This window comes from Tamandua tetradactyla, chromosome 3 (genome assembly GCF_023851605.1).
Source record: "Tamandua tetradactyla isolate mTamTet1 chromosome 3, mTamTet1.pri, whole genome shotgun sequence".
Lineage (NCBI taxonomy): Eukaryota > Metazoa > Chordata > Mammalia > Pilosa > Myrmecophagidae > Tamandua > Tamandua tetradactyla.
This window is the reverse complement of record NC_135329.1, coordinates 83358989-83374898: the sequence shown is the minus strand read 5'-3', so window position 1 is coordinate 83374898 and position 15910 is coordinate 83358989. Positions and strand designations below refer to the sequence as shown.

At 37.8% G+C, this 15910-nt stretch overlaps 1 long non-coding RNA gene across 1 annotated transcript in view; it reads right to left on the bottom strand.

Moving 5' to 3' along the window:
• LOC143676197 (uncharacterized) overlaps positions 1-15910 on the bottom strand; it is a 121437-nt gene that overhangs the window by 45643 nt on the left and 59884 nt on the right. The window lies entirely within an intron of this gene.

Here is a 15910-nt window from a genome sequence, read left to right as displayed (position 1 = left end):
TATTTCTACACTGCATGTCCCAACCATACATTTATCACTACTTTTTATGCATTTGCATTTTAGCACCTGTAGGAGATAAGATGTGGAGCTACATGCCAAGCAACACTGTAGAATTAACCGGCATTTAAAACTACCCATACCCTTTACTGGAGATCTTTATTTCTCTGTGCTAACTTTGAACTACTGTCTAGAGTCCTTTCCTTTCAGTCTGAAGAACTCCCTTTGGCATTGCTTTAGGTCAGATCTAATGGTGATAAACTCCCTCGGCTTTTGTTTATGTAGAATGTGTTAATCTGTCCTTCATTTTTGAAAAAGAATCTCATCAGATATAACATTCTTGGTTGGCAATTGTTTTATCGGAGCACTTAAGTTTTTCCACCCACTACCTCCTTGCCTCCATGTCTTCTGATGAAAAATTGGAACTTAATCTAATTGGGACTCTGTAATATGCAACAAATTGCTTTGTTCTTCCAGCTTCAGAACTCTCTCTTTGGTCTTTGTATACAAGTGTTTGACTAGCATGTTGGGGCATAGTTCTCTTTTCAAATTTATCCTATTTGGTGTTCTATGGGCCTCTTGGATGTGGGTATTCATGATGGCTTGCTAAGTTTGTGAAGTTTTATTCCATTATTTCTTTGGATATTCCATCTGCCCCCTTTCTCTCTTTCTTCTCTTTGTGGGACTTTCCATAACACATATATTGACACTTCATGTCATTCCACAGGTCTCTTAGGCTACTTTGCTTCTTATAATTCTTTCTATTTTTCAGCCTGACTCATTTCAAGTGTCTTGTCTTTGATTTCACTGATTCTGTCATCTTCCAGATCCAATCTGCTATTGAAACCCTCCTGGAAATTTTTCGTTTTAGTTATTGTGGTCTTCAACTCCCATAGTTTCATTTGGTTCCTTTTTGAAATGTCTCTTTTTTCATTGAGATTTTCATATTCTTCATTCATTTTTCCCCATGATATCCTTTAGTTCTTTCTTCATATTTTCCTTTTCCTTGAGTTTATGGATGATATTTTTTAAAGTCTTTTTTTGGTATGTCCAAGCTGATCATCTTCATTGATATTTTATTAATTTTTATCTTCTTCCTTAGAATGTATCATCATTCCTTATTTCTTTGTTTGTCTCATATTCTTTTGTTGTATGCTATACATTTTAACATCCCTGAGATTCCTGTTTCTTTAGTTTATATTCAGCTAGCAATATGACAGAAATATCATTAAGTTTCAGGGGCTAACAAACCCCAAGCAAACCTAAGCAAAATAAACAAAAAATGCCTTTCACAGTCTTTGCAAATTGACTTTGTGCTGATGTGTGCTCTCCATCAGAATTCAGGGCTCTTATCAAGAATGTTAGCCCAAGGCAAATGCAAAGTGCAGATCTTCTTTCATTTTTGGACCCCTGTCTTGTCTTGGGTTTGTGCTTGCTAGTGACCTTAGAGTTCCCATGTTTATAGGAATTTTAGTTCCCCAGGAAACAAACCTTCCTCTTCTAGGCACTCTACCACAGAACTTAAAGCAGGTAAACTTTCACTCCAACCACCTGACTCAAGTGTTTCTTACTCTGTTTTTGCTGTCTTTAAGTGTTTTTGCCTGGGGTGGGGGGGAATTGGGGAGGTGGAGAGGATGCCAGAGTGGAGTTTCCCAAGTCAGTTTTTTCCAGCCAGAACAAGATCAGGGACCCACAAATGGAATAACAGGTGGCTGTGTTCCTTAATTCAGCACCTGCCAACAAACATAGCCTTTCACACACACACCCCTCCCCCCTCTCCCCCGTCCAGGTCCGAGGAAGCATACATCTTAAGTCTCTTCTGCCACCTTTGTCCAGGGCAGGTTGGAACATGGCCACACTGAGAGCTGGGTCCCTAGTGAGCTGAGCTAGCTGATCTAAATCAGTGATCAGAGACCAGTTCACACACCCTGGATCTTGGAAAACTGGGTCTTTATGGCCCTCTCTGGCACCAGCATACTGCACCAGGGGTTGTATTTTAGGGTCTCACTGCTGCCAGCCACAAGACTAGGGATGGCTGATGGTAGCCACTGCATGAAAAATAAAATTCACTGATATTCACCAACCTCTTTCTTACACTCTTTCCTGGATGCTGCAGTTTCTACTGAAAGCAGTTTCAACATAGTTGAATCAGACAATTCCTCCGTATTTAATGGTTATTCTAATGGAGGGACTGATTCTTGGAGCTTTTTACTCTGTCATCTTCCCATAATATTACTTTATTCTTGATATCACTGATTTGTGTCCCTTCATTTTTTTCATCAGTATTGGTAGACATTTGTCAATGTTATTGATTTTTTTTCAAGAACTAGCTTCTTGTTTCATTGATTTTTCTCTTTTTAAACTTCACTGATTTCCTCTCTGATCTTTATCTCTCTCTTTTTAGTATTTGATTTTACTGCTAATATAAGCATTATCATTTATTAATTGAGACTTTTTACTTGTTTGCTGCTATTATGTTGACATATAATTGACTTTTGTATTGAACTTTTACCAGCAGCACTCTTAAATTCGCATCTTAAATTCAGTTCTGCGGTACCTTCTTTTTTTCAATTTTCTTGGTTAACAGTTATGTCACTTGCAAAAAAAATGACAGTTTTATTTATTCCTTTCCATTCATTGGAACTTTCACTTATTTAATGTTATTGCCTTATTACATTGACTGTGATTTCCAATACCACATTGTACTAAATTGCTGAAAGTACAACATATGAATAGCATTCTCAATCTCAGGAGGAATCCTTGACTGCCTTATTTGTTACAGGTTTTATATTGATACATTTTATCAGGTTAAGGAAAATTACTTCCTTTTCTACTGTGGAAAGAGTTTCTGTTGTGACTGGGTATTAAATTACATCAAATGTCTTATCTGCATCAAGATGACTATAAGGTTTTTATTCTTTCTTTTTCTGTAATTGTAGTGAACTATAATGTATGAATCTTGTATGTTAAAACATTCTGTATTCCTGGAATAAATTCCACGAAGTTAGGATATATTATCCTTTATATACACTATTGAATTTGATTTATATTGATGTTTATCTGAGAGACTGGTCTGTCATCATTTTCCTTTCTTCTTTCTTTTTCTCCATCTCCTTCTCCTCTTCCTCCTTCTTCTTTGCTAATGCCCTTTTCATAATTGATAACAAGGTTATGTTGACTGTTGACTTTAAGCTGGATAATATTTATGTTTTGACAAGTTTGTTTAAAACTTATGCTATTTCTTCCTTAAATAATTGGAAAAGTTACCCCAATGAAACAATCAGGGACTTTGGTATACTTTAGGAAAGAATTCTGAATATTTAAATTTATTTTTAATGTAGAAATATTCAGTTTTTAATTGTTATGTTAGGTTTGATAAGCTTATTTTTTCTCAAGAAATCTAAATATTTTAAGATTGTTGTATATTTTTCAATAACATCTTCTTATATTTTCAATGTCTATATGGTTTGTAATAGTTTCCCTTTTTTCTTTCTGATATTGGTGCTTTGTGTTTTCTTTTTTTTTCCTTGATTTTGCTTTCTAGGGGGCACGCATTTTATTAATCTTTCAAAAACAAAACTGGTTTTGTTTATTCTTCTCTGTATATTCTTTTTCCTTTTCTTGATGTATTTTCCTATTCTTATTAATTTTTTTTCTATTCCTTTGGGTTTTATCTGGTATAGTTACTTGAGATATAAATTTCCAAACTTTTCCCAAATGTGTATGTAATGTTTCCCTTATAAGCATAGTTTTAGCCATACCTCATGAGATTTGATATATCATGATTTTATTATTCCTTTCAACATATTTGCTTATTTCTATTGTTGATTTCTTCTTTGATTTATGAGGTATTAAAACTATTCATTAATATTATACCTGGAAATTTTTTTCTAACGATAACATTGTTACTTATTTTCAATTTAAATCCTTTGTGGGTAATTAACATATTCTAATGACTTTAATCTTTGAAAAATTATTGAGGTGTTTTTATGGCCAAGAGCTTGGTAGATTTTAGTAAGTACCGTTTGAAAATATATACTGGAAAATTATGTGGATTCTTATTTCTGTGTACGAGCAATGAAATACAATCAATTAATAGTGTTGTTTAAATTTTCTATTTCCTTACTGACTTTCTTTTCCTTTCCTTGTAGCGAATATTGAAAGAGGATTGTTCAAAATCTTCTAACATGATTGTCAGTTTGTTTCTTGGTCTTTTAGCTCTGTACGGTTTTGCTTTACATAATTTGTAGCTATTTAGATTCATCATTGTTATATTATCTTGGCAGATTTGTCCTTTATCATTATGAAATAGCTTGTATCATAATTAATAATGATTCCTGACATAAAGTCTACTTAGTATAGTTGTACTAATAGCATAATTAGTATACTTATGCTATTATAATAATATAATATAATATTATTTATTATTGCTAAAATAGTTATTATTAGTATAGATACATCAATTCTTTTGCTTAGGGTTTGCATATTATGGAATTTATATCCTTTTACTGTCAACCACTTTGTGTTCTTATGATGAAGGTTCATCTTTTATATGAAGCATCTATTCAGTTTATTTTGTAACTTTTCCAGAAAATCTTACTCTTGCATATAAAATATTTGATCTATTTATATTTAAAATAAGTACTCATAGGCTTGGACTATCATCCTACTAGATGTTTTCTATATTACCCATCTCTTTTATGCCTCCTTTTTCTCCTTGTGTGCATCTTTTTGTTTAGTAAGACAACTTTCATTCTTCTTCTTTTTCTCTGTTAACTTATCGTTTATTCATTTTTTCATATTTATTTTGGAATTTGCCCTAGATATTTCAGTATGTAATCAAATCATGACTTAACTGCTGTCTACAAACGTACTGATTTTGTCTTTAGTAATGCTAAAATCTCAAAACACTTTACTTGCATTTACCAGCCTCTATTTTATTGGGGTGGCCAATATCCTGTCAATATCAATATGCATCAATTTTTTTCTTATATATATACACCTCTCTTTTGCTCTTTAGGCTTAATTGCAGTTCTGTATTTCCCTGTAGGGTCTTTATACTGATGTATTGTAGTGTTTACTTGGGTTTTTGTTTTGTTTTGTTTTGCTCATCAAGACTTTTGGTAAACATATTCTCTCTCTTTTGAGCATCAATTAACTGATTGCAAACCTTTTCTGTTAGCTGAGCCAATTAATTTATAGTAATCATTTTCCTTTAACATATGTGCAGGAAACAGTGAAATAAAAAAAATAGATTTTTTTTTTCAATTTTCAATGGACCTAAAGGAACTATGCTTCACTGAGTGATAAGTAAATGTTCTTTCTACAGAGGCATTTGTAAAACATTATCCTTTGGTGCCATTTTCTTAAAATAACTGTCAGCTTTTAAAATAGATGCTGTTGAATCTTCAGTATATTTTCATGTAGTCATTAATATCATTAGGTCTCTGATGACTGTTACAGAAGCATTTTGTACATGTTTATTGTGCTGGTTTGAAAGTATTCTGTACCCTAGAAAAGCCATGTTTTAATCCTGATCCAATTTTGTGGAAACAACCACTTCTTTTAATCCTGATTCAAGAATGTAGGTTGGCATCTTTTGATCAGATTATCTTCATGGAGATGTGACACACCCGATTGTGGGTATTAACTTTTGATTAGATGGAGATAGGACTCCACCTATTCCAGATGAGTGTTTATTAGATTATTAGAGTTTTTTAAAAAGGAAACATTTTGGAGAAACCTGAGGAATGACAGAATCCTCAGAGGTGACAGAAACTTCAGAGAAGAACTGACACAAATACTGGCACATGGAGAACACAGACGGGTGTTTGTAGATGCTTGGAGCTCAGCAGACATTACCATGAGATGTCATGCAAGCCATAACCTGAAAAGAACTAAGGGGAGTTAAGAAAGGAAGACTAGCCTGGAGAAGCAAAGTTAGGAACCCCCACAGGAACAGAGGCTGAAAGCAACATTGCCCAGGAGCAAGGGACCAACAGATGCCAGACATGTGACTTCCCAGCTGACAGAGGTGTTCCTGATCGTTCAACCTTTCTTGAGCGAAGGTAACCTCTTGTTGCCTTAATTTGGACACTTGCACTTCCATAGAACTATAAACTTATAAGTTATTAAATTCCTCTTTTTCAGAGTCATTCCAGTTCTGGTATATCTCATTCCGATAGCTTGCAAGCAAACACATTTATCAACTTTTTTAAAAACTATTTTCACTATTCATTTTCTCATTAAACACTTATTTTATTTTGGGGCTCATTGCTGCTGTACAGGTTTATTGTACAGCAATACTAAATAATAATAAATATTATTTAATTTTTATTATTTAATTACAGCAATAATAAATAAAAATTTATTAATTAAAAAATAATTTTTAAATTATTATAAAGTGATATAATTAATAAATAGATTTACATGATGCAACAAATAGTAAGTGTTCAGACCACTGTCGATATTGTCAGTGACAGAGCTCTTCAGAGTCTATTGTTTTTATCTTATTTCAGAGACAATCAAGGTATCATTTCACATGCCAGCAACATGGAGCTTTTGTGTGCCATCAGGCTGCTTGTCCTGTGGCCCAGCTAGTTGGTGCTCCCTCCCAGGAAACTGGCTGGAATAACAGGTCTGAATACTTCTTTATTCAGAACAGAAAATGCAAAACATTAGTTGTCCCAAATTGCCAAGAATATGTCATTCTATCAATATGGCTACTGTATGCTGTTCCCAAAAAGGGAGGTGTTCTGACTTGCTGAAGCTGCCCCAATGCAATATACCACAAATGGAAAAGCTTTGAAAAAGGGAATTTTTTAAGTTGCAAATTTACAGTTTTAAGGCTAGAAAAATGTCCCAACTAAGGCATCCAGTAAAAGATATCTTGATTAAAGGTGTCTGTCACATAGGAATGCACAGGACTGACATTTTCTGGTCCTTGTTCCTGGTTTTGTTGGGTCCAGCTCCTGATGCCGGTGGTTTCCTCTCTAAGCATCTGTGGATCTTCACTTAGGTCCTCAAGGACACAACTCTGGGTTCTGGCTTGCTTGGCCTTTCATGGGAAGGCACGTGGTAATGTCTTCTGGGCTCTGCCCATGTCTAAGTACCTGTTCTTTCTCTGTCAGCACTCCAAGCATCTCTGTGCATCCATATCTCTGTCAGCTCTTAAGCAACTGTTCTCCAAGTAGCTGCATCGGATGTTTCTCCAAAATGCCCCCCCTTTTAAAGGAGTCCAATAAACTAATCAAGACCCACCTTGAATAGGTGGAGTCACATCTCCATCTAATCAAATGGCCATACCTACAATTGGGTGACCATCATTAGATACCAAATAGGAAGAAAATTCAAAGTTTCCATTAATACACAGCTATCTGTTCTAGTTTGCTAGCTGCCGGAATAACAGATATACCAGAAACAGGATGGCCTTTAAAAGGGGAATTTATTAAGTTGAAGGTTTATAGTTCTAAGGCCGTGAAAAGTCCCAATTAAAGCAAGTCCATATAAATGTCCAAATTAAGGCACCGAGAAGAGATTACCTTCACTCAAGAGAGGTCAATGAAGTTCAGGGTTTCTCTCTCAACTGGAAAGGCACATCATGAACATGGTGATGTCTGCTAGCTTTCTCTCCAGGCTGTTTGTCTTGTGAAGCCCCCCAGGGGTATTTTCCTTCTTCATCTCCAAAGGTCTCTGGCTGCGTGGGCTCTGGTGGTTCTCATCGCTCTCTTATGGCTCTGTCTCTCTCTCCAAAATACTTCCCCTTGTAAAGGATTCAAGTAAATTAATCAAGACCCACCTGGAATGGGTGGAGTCACATCTCATTCAAATTAAGTATTAATACCCACAATTGGGTGTGTCATGTCTCCATGGAGATAATCTAATCAAGTTTCCAACCTAAAGTGACAGCTGCTTCCTAAGCTAGATCAGGATTAAAACATGACTTTTCTAGGGTGCATAATCCTTTCAAACTGGCACATAGTATTTAGCTTGCTGCATATAACTATTATTAGTTCACTGAATAATTTCCATTTCTTTTTGCCTCAGTCAATCCCAGTGAACATTCTTAACCCAGAAACTCATTGAGTAATCCCCTGATTTTTGTACCTGTTTCAAAGAGATGGTCTGTCTCTCTCATCTCTCCTACATGTAGTCCAGTTATTTTTATACTTTTTATGGCAGTAACATATATACACATCAAAACTTCCAATTTTGACCACTTTCAAGTGTACAATGCAGTAGTAATAATTACATTGACAATATTTTGCTACCACTACCAAAATTCATTACCCCAACTTTTTCATTATCCCAAATTTTTCATCACATAATGCAATGCCCTTCCTACCAGGAATATTATCTACTACCTGTCCTTTTTTGGTTTCAGTTTGGGTAATTTCTCTTGACGTGTCTTCAAGTCCCTTGATTATTTTCCCAGCTGTGTCAAGCCCACTAAGGATCCCTTTAAAGGATTCTTCATTCCTGTCACTGTGCTTATAATTTCCATTTGATTCCTGAAGTTTCCATTGATGCTTTGCTTAAGTTTCAATCTTCGATAGGCACTGTGAATAGAAGTCTCAGGGTGTGGCCCTCACAGGTGACCCTGTCCCATCTCTAGAGGTAGTACTGGCTCTAGCATGTGTTCCTTCCCTTGCCCAGTATCAGAGCTTTATCCCTTTTCCTCATATCCATTATCTTCCATCAAGGGTTATGATTTTCCACCAGGCTGCCTTCCACCCGTTCCTTTGAAGCTTAAGGATTCCCCCTGAGGCTAGGGGTCAGGGCATATATCGCTACAGATTCTCTATCCTTTCCTCAACAAACACAGGAGAACCTAATGTTGGGTCTCTCAGCCTTCCCTGTAAGAGCCTGGTGGAGTTCCTGGAAAAGGTGAAAATTCCAAACGTAACTAAATATTATTAAATATTTTATTATTTATATTATTAAATAAAAATATTATTAAATATTTTAATATTATTAAATTTGCCTCAGATTATCTAGCAGATACCCCTGTAAGTTAAACAGAAATGTATATTGAAAGAGAGAAAAAAACTTTCCTTTAATAATATTATCTAAAACCCAAAAGGATGAACTAAGAAACTGTTACCATGCTAGAGAGTTAAATGCGTGAGTAAAAATAAAACATTCAGTTCCTTCCTATATACCAGCAATAATCAGGCTGAGTTTGGATGGAAATTATAATGCATGGTGAAATGGCTCTAAACAGAATCATAAAGTACCAGAGATGGCGTCAAGGAGGCAGACTGAATTCCAAGGTCTACTTCCTTTGTGTTATGAAATCTTAAGAAACATTGAAGAAATATGTCTTTTTCAAAAGCATACACCCATGACAGGGCAGCATATTTTAAGGGATTTCTAAATGATGGAACACATAAGATAAGACCCAAATAATGAGAAAATCTGAGGAGAATAGACGAGGGAAGAATAAAATTAGGAGAGCCCAAAATTCCTACGAGAATACAACTAGTGCAAGGCACAGTCAGACGATGTGAGGAAGGGGTGAGTAAATAGGAAGCTGCCGCTAAGTAAATAGGAAGCTGCCCACCACTTTCCATCCTGTGCTAAATAGAAAGCATCTCTGGTATGTGCTCATGGCACAGATTCATAAATGCAATCATAGAAGCTCTAGAAGGAAAACAGTGCACTTAGTAACTACAGACCAGCAGGAGCAGCAGGAACGCCTTATACACATACACACACAGACACACGCATGCACACAAACACACACACGCACACACACAGAGTGAGAGAAAGAGAGAGAGAGAGAGAATCTCAAATCCCTCCCAACAGCATGCCCTGCCTTTCACCAACAGCCACTGTAGATCTGCTACATAATCATGGCAGAAAGTAAGCAGAAGTTCTCGAACACAAAGATGCACAGGCAACCAAGAACTACAAACCTGGAATGCTAGGAGAGGGGCACTGATCTTAACAAAGCAAAAGGAAGCAAACACCCCAAGAAGAAAAAACAGTCAAACAGAAACTATTAGTACTATAGATGTCCCTTCCAAAATATGTTACCATATCTATAAAATGAACAAATAGAGTTTTTAGAAAATAAAATGTTGATTGTCAAAAATAAATAGAGCATATAGGCTGTCTAATAGAGTGAGCCATCATGAACAACTTTATGAGCTGGAAAATCTCACAAAATACTTATCCAAGGGATAAGATGAGGAGATGAAGAGTATGTGAGGTTCAAATAAAGTCATCCAAGGATTTAGAAAGTGTATCACTGCAAGTCCCTCTCAGAATAAATTGATGGCACACTCATAAAATCTACTGCTCACTCCATGAAAGAGAGATTTATGTGATTGAAGAAATAGGATGTGAGGATAAAAACAGCAAAGCTGTTTATTTACTTGTAAAATCCAAATACAATCTTTCAAATGAGGGTGGCAGATGTAATGGTTAAGTTCTGGTGTCAGCTTGGCCAGGTGATGATGCCAAGTTGTCTCGTCAGGCAAGCAGGGGCCTGAATATTGCTACAAGGATATTTCATGGCAGGTTGATAAACTGGATGTCTGGTTTGTTAAATCATCAGTCAGTTGATTGTCATTGCGACTGATTACACCTATGGTCAAATAAGGGCATACGTCCCACAAATGAGATAATCCATGTGGTAGTTAGGTTCAGGTGTTGACTTGGCCAAGTGACGGTGCCTAGTTCTATTGCTATGGACATGAGCCAATGGCATGTGAAGCTCATCTGTTGTTGATTACATCTGCAGTCAGCTAGGAGGCGTGCCTGCTGCAATGAATGATGTTTGACTTAATTGGATGGTTGCTTAAATGAGAGAGCTCAATGTAATACAGCCCCAGCAGATCAGCATACTTCATCTCGGCACTTGCAGCTCAGCCCAGGCCTTTGGAGATGCAGAAAGGAATCACCTCAGGGAAAGTTGTTGGAACCCAGAAGCCTGAATAGAAGGCCAGTAAATATTAACCTGTGCCTTCCCATGTAAGAAAGAACCTCAGTTGAAAGTTAGCTGCGTTTCCTCTGAAGAACTATATGTTTTTAACCAAATAAATCCCCTTTTATTGAAAGTCAATCCATCTCTGGTGTGTTGCATTCTGGCAGCTTTGGTAGACTAGAACAATCCAATAGGTTGAAGATTTCTAAGGGAGAAGAGAGACTTTTTATTTCTTCTTCAGTCAGTGAGCCTGTCCTATAGAGTTTGTCAAGACCCTTCATTGGTGCTACCAGCCTCTCAGCTTGCCCTGTGGATTTTGGACTTTTCCATTCCCACAGAACATGAGATACCTTTATAAATCTCATATTTGTAGATATCTCCTATTTCTTCTGTTTCTGTAGAGAGCCCTGACTAATACAATTTGGTACTGAGAGTGGTTCTTGAGAATAGAATTTTAAAAATGGGCTTTTAAAATTTGTTTTCTACTCTGATTAAACTCAGAGGCACTTATGACCCTGTTTGCAATAATCATGATGGCACTGACAATGCATAGGGTGAGCTGACAAGAGAGGTACTAGAAAAATCACCATTTATTTCTACTAATTGTACACTTACACAAGGCAAGGCTCTGAAGAAGAGTGTTTTTTATACCTTTATGGAGTTTTGTGTAATTAAGAGGTATAATGATGTTGACTGGTTGTTGTCAGATATGCTAGATACAACTATGACGGAAAGGGATGAGTCTTCAAATTTGCATCTTAAACATTGTATAAAAGATGCAAAATTTTCCATCTGAAAACCAGACACAGAGCTTCATTGTGCAAGTAGCAGATTTACAACATAAACTAAAATGCCAACCTTTCAAGGTGTCTGCTGTGAAAGGAAGGACTTTGATTGGAAATGAATGGGATGTTGAAACCTGGGGTGGGGACATATGGCTTGATAATGATGGCAATGGGGACATGGAAACCCTGGAATGTATTGAACTTTTGCTAGATAGGCCTGTAATGTACTGCCATGTAGAAACAGCCATCCAATCTCCAGTCTGCCTGACCTCCATATGGCCAGAGGGGTCTGCCATCTATTCTAGTTTGGGAACTTTCAGAATGCAATATACAAAAAAGGAAAGGTTTTTAAAAAGGCAAATTAAAAAAGTTACACTTTATTATTCTAAGCCTATAAAAATGTCCAAACTAACATATCTAGGGAAAGATACTTTAATTCAAAGAAGGCCGATGGGTCAGAAATACCTCTGTCAGCTTGGAAGTCACATGACTGGCATCTGCTTGCCCTGGTTCCTGGCCTCCATTGTGTTCAGCCTCTGGTCCTGTGGGGGTTCCTCACTTTGCTTCTCCAGAGCTGGCTTTCATCTCTTGGCTTCCCTTGGCCCTCTCCAGGTCTTGGCTTGCTTAACCTCTCATGATGACATCTGCTAGGCTCCAAACACTTCCAAACATCTGTGCCTCTGTTCTCTGAAGCAACTGTTCTCCAAGAATCTACATCTGCTCATTTTGTCAGTTCTGAAGCTTCTCTCTTTTCTGGCTCTCTGCAAAATTTTTCCTCTTTTAAAGGATTCCAATAAATTAAGCAAGACCCACCTGGAATGGGTACACTCAAATCTCCATCTAATCAGAGGTCACACCCACAATTGGATGTGTCCCATCTCACTGGAGATAATCTAATAAAAAATTCCAACCTACAATATTAAATCAAGAGTGAAAAAATGGCTGGCCCTGTGAGGTTAAAACAGGATTAAAACCTGTCTTCTCTGGGATACATAATATTTTCAAAACATCACACCATCCAACCTCCATCTAAAGAGATTAACCCTTCAATGTTTGCTAAACCTATAACCACCTCCCCTGGGGAAGCATCCCTCACTCCTCTCTCTGCAGCACCTAATCATGCTTCATCAGATGAAACTCCAAAGGAACATCCTGAGGTAATTATCTTGAAAGACACTTCCATTTTTTTTCATGACCCACCCCCATCACCCCTCTTTTATTTAAGAGCTATAGCTAAAGTCTCAACATGATCCCAAAGGCAAGGTACAAAGTGTGATGCATGAGGAGGTATGCTATAATCCAAGAGAAATGCATGAGTTTTCCAATCTTTGTAAGCAGAAATCAGGGGAATATGTGTGGGAATGGATGTTAAGGGTGTGGAATAATGGTGGAAGGAATATAAAGTTGGATCAAGCTGAATTTACTGATATAGGCCCACTAAGCAGATTCTGCATTTAGTATTTTAGCTCAAGGAGTAGAAAGGCAGTAACAATTTGTTTGAATGGTTGGCTGAAATATGGATCAAAAAGTGGTCAAACTTGTCTGAGGTGAAAATGCCAGAACTGTCCTGGTATAATGTAGATAAAGGGATCCAGAGGCTTAGAGAGATTGAAATGTTAAAGTGGATATGTCATGGAAGACTTGCTCACACACCCCAGGAATGTCCAGAGGACACGTTTCACCAAATTTTGAGAAACAAATTTGTGAGATGAGCTCCATCATCACTGAAGAGCTCTGTAGTCAGCATTCTTTATACGCCAGCTATTACAATGAGAACTTCCATCACTGAAGTGGAATCCTTAAAAACAATGGAGATGATCAGATCCTGAGTTGGCAGAAGCCATGTGGTGACAGTTAATCACCATAGACAAAGTGGGTATGGCCACCATAATGGACAGCAGACTCAAAGCAGCTGTCAAAATATTCTGATTTGCACAGACTTGTGATCTTGTCTAGTAGATCATGGGGTACCTAGAAGGAAAATAGATAGGCAGTCTACTAAATTGTCATTTGAAATGTATAAACGGTAGAATTACAGGTCAAATGAATAGAAGTCTAATTTGAATTACAAAAACAGGGAGTCACAGCCCCTTAATCAATTTCCAGATTTGAGACAGTTTACAGATCCACAGCCCCTTGAATTAGGAGAGGTCTGGGTAGCCTTGGAAAAGGACCCTGTCACACTGCCACAGATTTATACTGTTAACTTTCCTCCCAGCCTTCTCCATGGAGACCGACAGCATTTCACCAGGGTAATTGTACACTGGGGAAAAGGAAATGATCAGATATTTTGGAGATTATTAGACACTGGATCAGAAGTGATACTAACTCCAGGAGACCCAAAACATCACTCTGGTCCGTCAGTCAGAGTAGGGGCTTAGAGAGGTCGGGTGATCAATGGAGTTTTGGCTCATGTCCATCACCCTGTGGGTCCAATGGGTTCCCAGACCCATTCTGTGATCATTTCCCCAATTCTGGAATGCATAATTAGAATTGACATATTCAACATCTGGCAGAATCCCCATGTTGGTTCTCTGACTAATGGAGTGAGGGCTATTATGGTAAGATAGGCCTGGTAAGAGTGGCAATCTAGTGGCGAGAACTGCCACTCCCTAGAAAAATAGTAAATCAGAAGCAATTCTGCATTCCTAGAGGAAATACAGAGATTATCGCCACTTTTAAGGACTTGAAGGATGCTGGGGTGGTGATTCCCACCATATCCCCATTCAACTCTCCTATTTGGCATGTGCAGTAAACTGATGGGACTTGGAGATGACAGTGGATTAACCAGGTGGTGACTTCAATTACAGCTGCTGTTCCAGATGTGGTATCATTGCTTGAACAAATCAGCACATCACCTGGTAGCTGGTATGCAGCTATTGATCTGGCCAATGCTTTTTTTCTCAACAGCTGTCAGTAAGGACCACCAGAAACAGTTTGCTTTCAGCTGGCAAGGTCATCAATATACCTTCCCTCTCTTGTTTCAGGGGTATAACAACTCTCCAGCCTTTTATCACAATCTTGTCCACAGGGAGTTTGATCATTTCTTCCTCTCAGAAGACATCACACTGATCCATTATATTGATGACATCATGTTGATTGAACCTAGTGAGCAAGAAGCAGTGACTACTCTAGACTTATTGGTAAGGTATTTGTATGTCAGGAGATAGGAGATAAATATTGCAAAAATACAGGGGACTTCCACCTCAGCAAAATTTCTAGGTGTCCAGTAGTGTGGAGCATGTTGAGATATCCCTTTCACCGGATTTTGGAGATAATATATTCCTCATTTGTGTGTGCTACTCTGGCCATTTACTAAGTGACCAGAAAAGATGCTAGTTTTGAGTGGGGACCTGAACAAGAGGAGGCTCTGCGACAGGTCCGGGTTGCTGTGCAAGCTGCTCTGCCACTTGTACCATATAATCCAGAAGATTCAATGGGGCTGGAAGTTTCACTGGCAAATAGGGATGTTCTCTGGAGACTTTGGCAGGTCCTTATAGGAGAATCACAATGCTGACCCTTAGGATTTTAGAGTAAAACCTTACCATCTGCTACAGATAACTATTCTCCTTTTGAGAAACAGCTTTTAGCTTGCTACTGAGCATTAGTAGAGACCGAATGCTTAACCATGGGTCACAAAGCTACCATGAGACATGAGTTGCCTATCATGAGCTGGGTGTTGTTTACCCACCAAGCCATAATATTGGGCATGCACAGCAGCACTCTATCACAAAATGGAAATGGTATATATGAGATAGGGCCAGAGCAGTTCCTGAAGGCACAAGTAAGTTATGTGAGGAAGTGGCCTAAATGCCCATTGGCTCCACTCCTGTCATATTATTTTTTCTTTCCCAGACTAGAACTATGGCTTCTTGGGGGAGTTCCTTACAGTCAGATAACTAAGGAAGAGAAGACTTGGGCCTGGTTTACATATGGTTCTGCATGATATGCCCTTACTACCCAGAAGTGGACAGCTGCAACACTAAAACCCCTTTCCAGGATATCCTTAAATGACAGTGGTGAGGAGAAATCCTCTAGTGGGTGGAACTTCAACTAGTACATTTGGTTGTTCATTTTGTTTGGAAGGAGAAGTGGCCAGAGGTGCATTTGTATATTGACTCATGGGTTGTTGTTAATGGTTTGGCTGGATGGTCAGAGGCTTGGAAGCAGTATGATTGGAAAATTGGTGCCAGAGAGG